A 13,011-nucleotide genomic window follows, 5' to 3' on the forward strand; every position below is an offset into this window, starting at 1 on the left:
CTCCAAGTTCAGTCTTCAATCTAAGGTGTAGTTCATTGACAGCTAGTAGGTTGTAGGGATAATTAATAGTCATGGAAGCCTAATGTATCATCTTCCTTTCCTGGCCTAGGTTTTTAGTTCTCATCTCTTCAGACAATTCTCTGATGACTCAAAAAATGAGACTCATTATCAATTGAGAACATATCAGTAACTGCATTGTGCAGAAGTCAGCTATGTCTGATGTACCTGGGAAAGAGACAGGGTAATTCCAACCCTCCAACTCCCATCCACCCTCCAAAGGCTCTAGAATAAAGCGATGGTTAACAGAGTCAGATGGCAGTAAGTAATCTTGGGCAACCTGTTTAACCTTTATTTTACTTCAGCTTTCACATCTGGAACATACAATGATAGAAATAGTACCCACATCATAGGCTTGTTGAAGAAAGAGATAATATATGAGAAAGTGAGAAATGACTCTGGCAGCTGGCAGCCAGGCTGTGATGTTCCCAGTGGAACATAAACTTGCTCAAAGAAGATAAGAATACTCAGACAGAGCTGCTCTAGGACCACGGTGGAAACAAGCTGAGACAAGGCCATTTTGCAACCACAAAATGCCTAAACAGCCCCCTTCTCAAAGTTATGCAGTAACTACTGTTTCTATGTTTATCTGTTTCTTTCATGGAAACATCATTGTTATTTGAGCTGAAAGTGTGCTCAAAAATATTATTTTGCCTTGACTCAGAGCTTCATAAAGTACCATGAGATGTGTGTTACTACTACTCCTTCGCTAATGACAACTTCCTCTAATCCTCTTGCCTTGAAGACAATGATTAAAATGCCCCACCACCAAATTGTCCCCATTTCTAGATAAAATCCATTCTAGAACTGATCCTTGCTGTTTTAAACCCTTCTGAGGATCACCCAGAATAGACCCAATTCTACAAGAACCCCCTGCCCCCTGACTCCCTTCTTCTGAGATGTCTCGCAAGTTCCCTGGGATACCTTTTCCCTTGTTGCAGCCAGCTAAACAAAACTAAATTTTCCACAATGACTGAAGTGTGCATTTTGTGCAGTGCCTTTTGGCTACTCAGTGTCTGCTTTGTTTCTAATAACACATTTAATTTGGCAGACTCCTATTGTCAGCTATCCAGACCCTCTATCTCATTAGGCTTTCACAATCCCCCAGCAGAGTTATTTGGAGAATGTCCATGGTAAGCCAAAGAGACTTCTGGTTCTAAACGCTGCCTGGCTAACTGCCTCCATGCAGCCTTTCCCACTCCTCATCGAGAGCCTACAAAGTCACAGAAAAGCCCTCTATGAGCAGACTGGCAACTCAATTCCAAAATCTTGGAAGAAGTGATGCGAATTACAAAGCATATGGATCAGAGCTGAGAATAACCCACGATGCTTTAACTCACAGCACACCCAGAACCGGCTCACAATTAAACAAGTGCAAGACTAGAGAAGACAGTGTGTACCTCCCCAAGAAATGTTCCCTGGCTCAGAGACCCAGCTTCGGACCAGTCAGATAACAGAGAAGGCATTCCTCTCTCTGCCTTGTGTGCTTCTGCGGGAGTTAACCTAGAGTTTTGTTCCTCATCTCCACCGGTGCCCAAGATACCATCTTTCTATATCCAGGCAGAGATGAAAAATCCCAGGAACCATTGGGGAGGAATGGGGGAGCAGACAAGGAACTAGAGAGAAGGCAAGAGAAACTGGATGTCACACTCACCACAGCACAAGTATGGAGTGAGAAAGAATCTTAGTAGCAGTGCTTTCTGCCATTTTCCGGTTTTCATGTGTTATAGCCACAGTGTACGAGAAAATCCACTTGGGCACAAGCAGAAAATGCTAGACCTTCTATATCTACTTAGTTTCTGTGGGAGAATTTTAAAAGAAACTAAGCTAGTTAATAACATGCCTATATTGGTCCATTAACTGTAACAAAGGTACAATGTTGGTAATGAGGGAAACTCCGTGTGGAGTATATGAGCATTTGCAGAATTCTTTGCATCATCTGTTCAATTTTTCTATCAATCTGAAACTATCATAAGGATAAAATCTATTAAAATACTTGGAAATAAAGAAAGGAAAGATTTATTTATACCTAATGTACAAGGACCATTGTGCACCCACTTGTGCTGTCAGATGCCTAGAGTCACCTCCCATAAACAAGGGGAGAGTGGGGAGCTTTGAAGCGTGGAAGGCTGATGGAGGTACTTGCTCGAGGTCATTTATTTCCAGCCTTTGGCAATGTACTGTGGTTTTTGCATGTTTAATTAAGTGGATATGTGGATTATGACATCTGGTTTTATGTAAACCAAGCTTCCCAAAATATTTCTGCAAAGAAAATGCAGATTATATATAATACTAGTAATGTTAGCATAAGGAAATAACAAAATGGCAGGACTCTCTCTCCTCTTCTTCCCAGTGGGGGGCTCTGCTTTTTTTTTTTTTTTTCAGTCCCAGTAGTAAAAACAGCGAGTCTTAAGAAGACTATTCAAAATATTACTAATGATAAACTTCATTCATTCTTATCTATACCATTTTAAATGATGAATTTTTCCCTGTTTGTTATTTTGCCTTGATTGCTAACTAATTAATATGAAGCTATCATCATTACTAAGACATTTAAAAACTTTTTCTTAACCCCAGATATGAAAACAAACCTCTACAATTTTCTCAGAGATGTTTAAAGTCATGTAGCACTCCAGGGCTCCTGGGTGGCTCAGTCAGTTAAGCTTCTGACTCTTGATTTCAGCTCAGGTTATGATCTCAGGGTCATGACATTGAGCCCTGAGTCGGGCTCATGCTCAGTGCACAGTCTGCTTAAGTTTCTCTCTCTCCCTCTCCTGCTGCCCTGCCCCACCCCGACATGTACCCTCTTTAAATGACTGACTGACTGAATGAATGAATGAATAAGTAAGTAAGTAAGTAGGTTATGCAATATTCCATCTGGGGCATCACAGCATTTTATCACACATACTTCTAATTATGTAGCACCCTGTTTTGACAAATATTGCTGTTAATAAATGAAGACAAAAAGTCAGATGCCATTGTTTTTCCTGCAGTAGAAAGAATAGCTAAAATATTAACCAGAAAATCAAATCAGTGACCAAAAAAAAAAATCAGTGACAAGCTAAAATGCCTTTATTTGACAGTAAACACTGGTTTCAAATGCATGAACGGATATTACCAAAGAATGGACAACAGAAGTGTTTATTTCTGGAGTTTGCCATGTTATGTTGTCATAAATTATTAACTTTTCTAGATTCAGTTTTAATAATGAAATACATGAAGAATTATTTCTGGTGAGTCCCTGAGGAAGGATAGTCTGAAGATGTATTTTCAGGACGAAATCACTTTTTAATAAATGTAATGTTTTATGGGGAAGTTATACAAGTGTTACCGTCGATAGAATGGCTCCCGGAAATGTGCTAAAGAAATAATTCTGGTGGGATGTTTGCAAAGATGGCATCTCCCTTGTAAATTCACTCACTGTGTCGCTGGCAGGCAAGCTCCTGAGGCAAAGAAGTTTATTCTAACAGACCACAAAGGGCAGCAGCAGTCTTCAATGTCCCTGCTTTAATAAAGACAATTGTAAAAATATAAAAGAGAGCGCTTGGGACGACTGGGTGGCTCAGCGGGTTAAAGCCTCTGCCTTCAGCTCAGGTCATGATCCCAGGGTCCTGGGATCGAGCCTCACATCGGGCTCTCTGCTCGGCGGGGAGTCTGCTTCCCCCTCTCTCTCTGCCTGCCTCTGCCTACTTGTGATCTCTGTCTGTCAAATAAATAAATAAAATCTTTTTTTTTTTTTAAAAAGCGCTTTTTTAAAAAAAGATTTTATTTATTTATTTGAGAGACAGAGATCACAAGTAGGCAGAGAGACAGGTGGGGGGTGGAGAACAGGCTCCCTGCTGAGCAGAAAGCCTTATGCGGGGCTCAGGATCATGACCTGAGCTAAAGGCAGAGGCTTAACCCACTGAGCCACCCAGGCACCCAAAAGAGAGTGCTTTTAAGGAAATGGGGTATGGTGGCAAACATTTCCTGAACTGCAGTGCTATTGACCATTTCTTAAGTACACAGAAGAGTAACTGTACACAAAAACGAGCCACTTGTTTTTCTGTTCCAAAACATGCTTGCTGATCCTTCCGTGTTCCTATTTAGTATATCTTTCTGGGGGGGAATGAATAACCTGTCCCAAAAGCAAAGTGGACACTTGGAAAATATGGGGATAGAACTAGTTTCTCTCTAACAGAAGCTAGTGATGTGGAGAGAACATTTCGAAAGCAGATATTAAATAGTTATACCTGGGGGTGCCTGGGTGGCTCAGTCGGTTGAACTCATGATTTTAGCTCAGGTCATGATCTCAGGATAATGAGATTGAGCACCTAGTTGGGCTCAGCCTTGGGCATGAAGTCTCCTTGTGATTCACTCTCTCCCTGGGTACCTGGGTGGCTCAGTGGGTTAAGCCTCTGCCTTTGACTCCGGTGGTAATCTCAGGGTCCTGGGATCATGCCTCACATTGAGCTCCACATTGGGCTCTCTGCTCAGCAGGGAGCCTACTTCCCCTCTCTCTCTCTGCCTGCCTCTCTGACTACTTGTGATCTCTCTGTCAATAAATAAATAAAAATTAAAAAAAAAAAAAAGGTTCTCTCTCTCCCTCTGCATCTTCCCACCACTTGCTCGCAGGCACACGTGCTCTCTCTCTTAAAAAAATTATTGTATCTGGGTGGTAGCATTTCTCTTCTCTCTCCCACATTTTTTTAGGCTTTTAATTATTTAAATTTTATTGAATAAATATTTATTATAAATTATTTAATATTAATATTTAACATATTATTTAATAAATATTTATTTATGTATCTATATATCATATATTACCTTATAGAAGTACAAAATCAGGTTAGTTTTTTAAAATATACCTGGCACATAGCTGGCACCCTATAAGAAGATCTTCCAAATGTAAAAAGAAAGAAAAACCAGAAAGGCAAACCAGAGTTTTCCTCTGACAGCTGGAATAAAATAAAACTACAGGAAGAAATGCCCAATCGAGAACGTCCATTTTTCCTTGAGTTGGTTATAAGTGAACTGGACTCTTTAAGTGGTGGTTATTTCCTTGGTAATCATGGGCCCCCTATTTGTGAGAGGACAAATTTGAAATAATTCCTCAGCCATTGGCTCCGAAGCTGCCTCTCCCTTTGCTCTTTCTGGGAACTTCAGTGGTGAACTACTCGGGAGGAGCTAGAACCATATGGAGTAAATTTCCTCACAGGAGCACATTGATTCCAAGGTCATCTCTGCGGAGTTCCCAGCCAGACAGAACTTGTGTTCTGCTGTCCCTAAAATGTTGAACTGTTTGGAAGTGTGTGGCAAACATAATGTACTGCCAGCTTCTTGAGTCCAGAGGAAGCCCAGGGGCAGGAGACGGCCTGTGTCAGTGCCCATCCATTTGTGCGTTTGAAGTCCTGAGGCAGCCTTGTCCTCTAGAGTCAAGAATCCTGACAGGATCTCAGGGAGATGTGGGATGTTTCCTACTAGTCATCTCCCCACTTTTAAGTCAGTTCTGTTCAGGTGAAGGAGTTATTGAATTTCTGGAGATGTTAGATTTCTCACTTTTCCATCTGAAAGAACTCATGACCAATTTCTTCAGAAGAGTTTGAATCCCCACTCTGCCACTTATTAATGGCCCTGAGCATCAACACACTCATGTGTAAAATACTTAATAAATCCACTTCTAAAGCTGATGCAAAAAGAAATAAGAAGACATATAAAGCTCAGAGCACAGCCTCTGGCCTATAGTAAGTACTTAATACGGGTTGACTATTATTGTTGTTGTTTTTATTAGTATTTTTTAATAGCATGACCTCTGGACTCTGGCCTTACTCACCTCTCTTTTGGCACCAGCCTTTCTCTCCTGGGAAGACATGCGTGATCTGAATCCCAGATCTATACTTGGGAACTGGAATTGTTCTTTGTTACTTCCAGTGGGTTTTTTTTTTTTTTTTAAATTTTTATTTATTTATTTATTTTCAGCATAACAGTATTCATTGTTTTTTGCACCGCACTGAGTGCTCCATGCAATCTGTGCCCTCTCTAATATCCACCACCTGGTACCCCAACCTCCCACCCCCCGCCCCTTCAAACCCCTCAGATTGTTTTTCAGAGTCCATAGTCTCTCATGGTTCATCTCCCCTCCCCCAACTCCCATCTCCTCTCTAACTCCCCTTGACCCTGCAATTGCACTCCTGGGTATTTACCCCAAAGATACAGATGTAGTGAAAAGAAGGGCCATCTGTACCCCAATGTTAATAGCAGCAATAACCACGGTCGCCAAACTGTGAAAAGATCCAGTGGTGTTTAAAGCTGTTTGTGGTGGATAATTTTATGTGCCACAAAAATATTCGGGCCATGATGCTTGGTTAAACATTATTTCTGGGTGTGTCTGTGGGGGTGTTGCAGGAAGAGGTCAGCACTGGATACAGTAGACTGAGGACAGCAGATCGCTGCCCTCCTCAAGGCAGGTTGGCCTCAGCCAGTCCACTGAGGGCCTGAACAGAACAAAAAGGCAGATGAAGGGACAATTTGCTCTCTCTGCCTGAGTGAGCTTGAACCTCAATCTTTTGCCCTTGGACCTGAATTTACAGCATTGGTTCTCCTGGTTTTCAGGCCTTCAGACTTGCCCTTGGACCATGTCGCCAGCTTCCTTGCATCTCCAGCTTGCGGAGAGCAGATCAAGAGACCTTGCGGCTTCCATAATCACATGAACCAAGTCCTTGTAGTAATTTATAACACATATAAATTCTTTACATACCTCTATCTATCTGGGTATCTCCTATGGGTTCTGTTTCTCTGAAGAACCTTGACTAAAACACCGATGTGAAGGCTCAGAGGCACCACCTCAATGATTAGGCCAATGGAGACTAGAGCAGGTATGAAGGATCATGGCACTCATGCAAGAACACCATCCAGAAGCACCACCATTTTCAGGATGTAATTGGCAGTAAATAACAGAGACAATAACAATGCCTACACGCAAGAGGCATCCCTGAGAACACAAGGCCACACAAGGGGAGGGCACAGAGATACAAAGTTGTGCTGAGTGTAGGCAGGCAACTGCACATGTGTGGGCAGTGGTCTGGGCCCAGACACAGAGGGGAGGAATGGGCAAGTGCATTGCCATCATGGATGTTTCTTTCCTGTGCTTTCTAAGACAAAGCAAACCTTTTTCCTTTACCTTGACTGTCCTTGATGCTAGGGCCCCAGCTTGGCCCTGGGGAAGAGCTGTGGTGGTTTTCCTTTTATTCTTTACCTTGTCTTCGAATGTGTAACTCCTTTGTTCTGCTTTTTGGGCCATAATGATAGGACTATTGTGATGCCTGCCCTCTTAAAAAATCATCAGAACTTATTACTTCTAGAAATGAAAAAGTTGCTATTTTTCAAATTAGATAAGATTTTAAATTTAATTAAAAGTAACTTAAAAAACTAGCAAAGAAAAAAACTACTTAGCAATCTTTTTTTTTTTTTTTTTTAAATTTATGTGGACCATTCCATCAGAGGCAACTTGGAATATAAAATACAAAGTTAGTCCTGTGTGCCTGGTCTACCATATGAGTGAAACCATATGGTATTTGTTTTTCTCTGACTGGCTTATTTCACTTAGTATTATCTAGTTCCATTATCTAGTTCCATTACCTATTATCTACTAGTATTATCTAGTTCCATTATCCATTATCTATCTAGTTCCAATATTCATTATCTAGTTCCATTCATGTTGTTGCAAATGGCAAGATCTCACTTTTTTTTTTATGTCTGAATAATATTCCATTTGTATATATGCGACATCTTCTTTATCCATTTATCAGTCAATGGACACTTGGGCTGCTTCCATAATTTGGCTATTGTAAATAATGCTGCAATAAACAAAGAGGTGCATTTATCTTTTAAAATTAGGTGGTTTTTTGGGTGGGGGGCAAATACCCAGTGTCATGATTACTAGATCATTGGGTATTTCTATTTTCAACTTTTTGAGGAAACTCCATACTGTTTTCCACACCAGATGCTCCAGTTTGCGTTCCTACCTTGAGTGCACAAAGATTCTTTTTTCTCCACATCCTTGCCAACACTTGTCATTTCTTGCATTATTGATCGTAGCCATTCTGACAGGTGTGAGGTGGCATCTCATTGTAGTTTTGATTTGTATTTCCCTGATGATGAGAGATATTGAGCATCTTTTCATGTGTCTGTTAGCCATCTGTATGTCTTCTCTGGAGAAGTATTTATTCATATCTTCTGCCTGTTTCTTAACTGGGTATCTCTATTTTTTGAAATAATTTTTTTTCCTCAGGACAAAATGCATGCTTATTGTAAATTATTTGGAAAACAGAAATAGTTAAATAAGAAAACTAAAATCACCCAATGCTTCAGGATCCAGAGGAAGGCCTGGCTTTGTCTGCTGTTACTGCAGTTTTCAATAGACTGTGGAAGTGTCAAGAAGCATAGCTTTCTTCTTCCTCTTTCAGCTCATCTTCTCTCCCCAAACCCCTTCCTGACTTCACCCTCCTGGTGCTTTCTAATGCCATGTCTCTTGTCCTGTTCCTTTCACAACATCATTGCCACGTAATTGAGTTTTGTAAAGGATATTAGAAGGTAAACTTCAATATATATTGTTGAACTCAGGAAGTCAGGAAGTCAAGAATTTGGAAGTAAATAAAAATGTTTAGTTACAAACAACAGGAGCCCATTTGTTCCCAGAAGCCCCAGTGCAACAAGACTCTCTTACAAGGCAGTATCCGGAACCAGCTGCTGGAAGGACCGAGGGGGCTCTTTGGGAGTTCTCTGACTCTCATTCAGCCCATCATGGCTTGCCTGTCTGCTCATCCTATGCACCATGGTGGCACTCTACTCTCTTACAAACTTGTTTGTTGTCTTTTCTCATGGCTGTCCCCACCTGCAGGAAGGCCAGGCCATCCTCTGACCCAGCCCCCTCCTGCTCTCTGCCTCTTGTCTCCTCCTTATTTGGTTCAGTGGGCTCAAACATCTGTGTTACTTCCTCTACGACCATGAATAAGATGGATTCTCCAGGTCATGAGTAAGAGCGTGCACATCTGCTAAATGATAGCCACTAGCCATGTGGGAGGGAGACTGAAGGAAGCAGGTAGAACATGCATTTCGCAGGGAACCAGTTTCCGTCAATACTCATGTCGAACTTCTCCACTGCCCTGCAGGTTCTCTGCCTTTCTGAGGATAGCTAATACCTGTTCCCACCTTCACCTTCTTTGTTGCATTAATTCTTTATTTACCAGCTGTACTTCCCTTGACAGAGGGTGAACTCCCAGAAGGGAGAAAATATTCTTTTTGTTTTTGTGTTGCGATCATTGTCCAGTGTCTAACACATGATAGCCTCTGAGTAAATATTCGTGGAATTAATGCTAAGAATGTAGGACCTGGAAAAGGAAATAAGAGAAGGAATACATGTTTTAAGAAATTTCTACACAGATGGGGAGCCTTCTCAAATAAATAGGTACCCCATATTTACATGAATAATGCTAGGTGTTGATGGAAGGACTAAATAATTTGTCTCTGATTAAGACTTAAAAAAAAAAAAAGCAACACACCAAAAAACTGTTCCTTTTTTGCCTGGCTTTGTTATGACTCTTTCTGAGGGCTTTGAGCATGATACGCCCTGGGAGAACGTGAGGATCTTGAGCCCTACATGCTGTTTTCCAAAAGGCATGACCCTGAACTTGAAGGGCATTGTGATAGTTCCAAGTCTGCCTGGGAATGTTGGTTGGGTTAAACATCTAATTAGAGTGGCTGGTCTTTTTTTATTTGTGGTTAGGTGCTGTGGATACTTGGCAGGCTGCAGAGCAAAGAAAACTAAAAAATGTCCCCAGTGAGTGAGAGGGAAAGCTTGAGAACTTAGTAGCATTTCCATCCCTGCAGGTTCTACAGATACTGGCTTTTACATTTTGACATGATTTTCCCAAAAGATCACCGTGGGTTGGCAGAGAGTCATACGTTTAAGAATGACAGTTAGAGAAATGGGTCACATAAATGCTGGTGGCAGTTAAGGAGGGACCGCATTAACTGTTGTGGACAGTCTAGTGTTGGGAAGAGCCCCAGAAATCAAACTATCTGCCCTCATCTGGACTCTGCCAGTCATTAGCTGTGACATTTTGTGTTGGTCACCCAAGTAAACATCACTACACTATACTATGAAGGGTAAAATGAGGGAAGAGAATGGCCTAAAAGATATGTGTCATTCCTTCCTACTTGATTTTAGAGTCTCATGCCCTAAATCTGCAGAACTGACCATAAACAACATTATTAGTACCATTTATTTTTGAAACCCATCTGTCGTTCTCAGTGTCACATTCATCTTTCTAATTCTCTTTGGTTTTTCTCCCTCCCATCCCTACACTGGCTTGTTTGCTTTATATTTTAATTTGGTGGACTAACTACTATTATGAAAGTCTATTATGAAACTACTATTAGGAAAGAGAGTTTAGCTCTCTTTAAGGTTTCTCTTGTGCCCCATTTTACCCTCATGAAATGCTCTGCTCCCTAGGTTACACAATCTTAGCTCAGTGCTAGGAAGTGTCAGAAATGAATGAACCAACTCCTTGCTTACAAGGACAGGACCAGGCAGGACCAGTAGGCAGACCGTATTCTCAAGCAGAATGTGATGTTTGTAATGGGAGCATGTGTGAACCTCAGTGAATCTCTAGTTGGCAGAAAAATCAGTGAAAACGGAGTGAAGATGTCAGACAGGACACTGTATTTGAAGATTTGGGGGAAAGGTCTTTTTCTATGCCCCTTAAAGGATAGCATGCAGATTGTCACCATTCTGCCTCTATGTATGTTTGGCTCAAACATAAAAGCTTCAGATAAAAAAAAAAAAAGCTTCAGATTAATTTCAAATTAAACTGCCATTCTCCTTTGGTTTCCACAATTACCTCTGAGATGACTTGGGTCTCACTACTTGTTTGATGACTAAAGTTGGACCAACGAACCAGTGCACATTCAGAGCTCCAGTTCACAGACATACTGTGCTGTCATGGTCTGTTCCTTAAATAAGCCTCAACCTGTCCAATAGTAATCTTCTTGCTAATTATCCAATTCTTTTATAGTTCTAAATACACTCTTTACCATTTTGTCCCACTCCACTGGAAGTTTATCCTAGTAGTTTATTGAAAGGGTTTTTTGACTTGACTTTACCCTCTCCACATTTTGCCTATCAGGCAATGCTCTCAGTAAACTTCCTAGGCGTCACAGATAAATTTCTTTCCATGTGACATGATAATCACCTCTCCATGATCTAGATACATTCTTTCTATTTCTTCACATACACTTTGAGTAAAAAGCTCTCTAAGAACGGATTGGGTCAGGTGCCAAGGAGTCAAAAGGAGCATTTTAATGCTTAAATCTTGCCAGACCTCCCTAATACGTGTGTCGAACCCCAGAGGCTAGGAAGTTTTATTCACTAGATCTTCAGAATCCTGAAGCCCTAGGGAATTTTTTTTTTTCCCTGTAAACATACCCAACAGATTAGACAATTATTATTCAGTCCTGCATTTCCTGTCAAGGTACACAGCAAATGTTTTACAGCTGATGTTTTAATTGGGTTGATCCAGAGTCTTGAAGCGGCATGCCACTCACAGATCATTTTTTTAAGCTATTAATTTGCTAGAGATGTCATTGAATGTGCTCACTCAGACATATTTTGAGGAGGCATCTCAGCTGTAAAGCTTGCAGGTTGCTAGTCTCCTTGAAGTTGGTGCCATCAGAACTCCAGTGGGAGACATTGACGGGACCTAAATGACATTTTCTCATTATTGATTTGATGTGAACACCTGGCCCATGTCTACAAGTGTAGAAATAGGTTATAATTGGTTTCTGAAGTGCAGCTTAAGTCTGGCAAATTATTATGTGCATTTAGGTTCATTAACTCTTTCTTTCTCTATGAATTAATTGTTATCATTAGCTTTGCCCTGACATGGAATTTGCATCTGAACCTGCACAGAATTTAACACTTTAAGTAACAAAAACAGTTTCTTTGTTCTGTTCTCTTTTACTGTGATGTTGCTAGGTGACGGATGATATACATCTTCATATAAATCCTCTGTTTATATGTAGGAACATGGTAGACATACATAACAACTTCCAGAAATCTTAGAAGAGGGTATGTCTTAAATCATTACGGGGTTCAGAAAGAGATCAATCAAATTATTTGGGGCCTTCTGAAAAGGTACCATCAGTGATCCAGCTGATATTTGCTGAACTAGGCCCCGTGGTGGGCACCCTACCTATATTATTTCATTTCATGCCACAGGCTCAAGAGGAAAGTGAGAAAGCGACCCTCCACTTTAGAGAGAAGATATTAAAACACAGAAAGGTTAAACAGTTTGCCAAAGAAACTGGCCATGGAACCCAGGTCTGAGCAGAGAGTTTAGATTAAGAACCTGGGCTTCTAATCATTTCGCCACCTGGTTTGTGTATAGGCAGCATGCCTAATGAGTAGTGGTACAAAGTCATTGGAAAAGACACCAGCTGTGATGAAAAGAGAAAGGACGTCTTTAGCAAGACACAAGACGACACGGTAAATAAACTGTGGTACATTCAGATAATGGAAGATTTTTCAGAACTAAAAAGAGCCATGGGATGACATGGAGGAAACTTACCTGCAAATAACTAAGTGAAAAAACCCATTGGTAAGGGCTTCAGGCTGTATGATTCCAACAATCCAACATTCTGGGAAAAGCATTCTGGAAAAAGCATTAGGAAAGGAAAAGATCCTTGGTTGTCAGGGATTGGGGGGAGGGAGGGATGAATACTCAGAGCACGGAGGATTGCAAGGCAGCGAAACTACTCTGTATGATACTGTAATGGTGGACATATGTCTTTAGACGTCTTTCCAAATGGACAGAATGTACATCAAGAGTGAAACCCAATGTGAACTATAGACTTTCTTGATATAGACAATGGGTGTGCCAGTGTAGGTTCACTGATTTTCAACACATGTACCACTCT

This window comes from Mustela erminea, chromosome 2 (assembly GCF_009829155.1).
Source record: "Mustela erminea isolate mMusErm1 chromosome 2, mMusErm1.Pri, whole genome shotgun sequence".
Taxonomy (NCBI): Eukaryota; Metazoa; Chordata; class Mammalia; order Carnivora; family Mustelidae; genus Mustela; species Mustela erminea.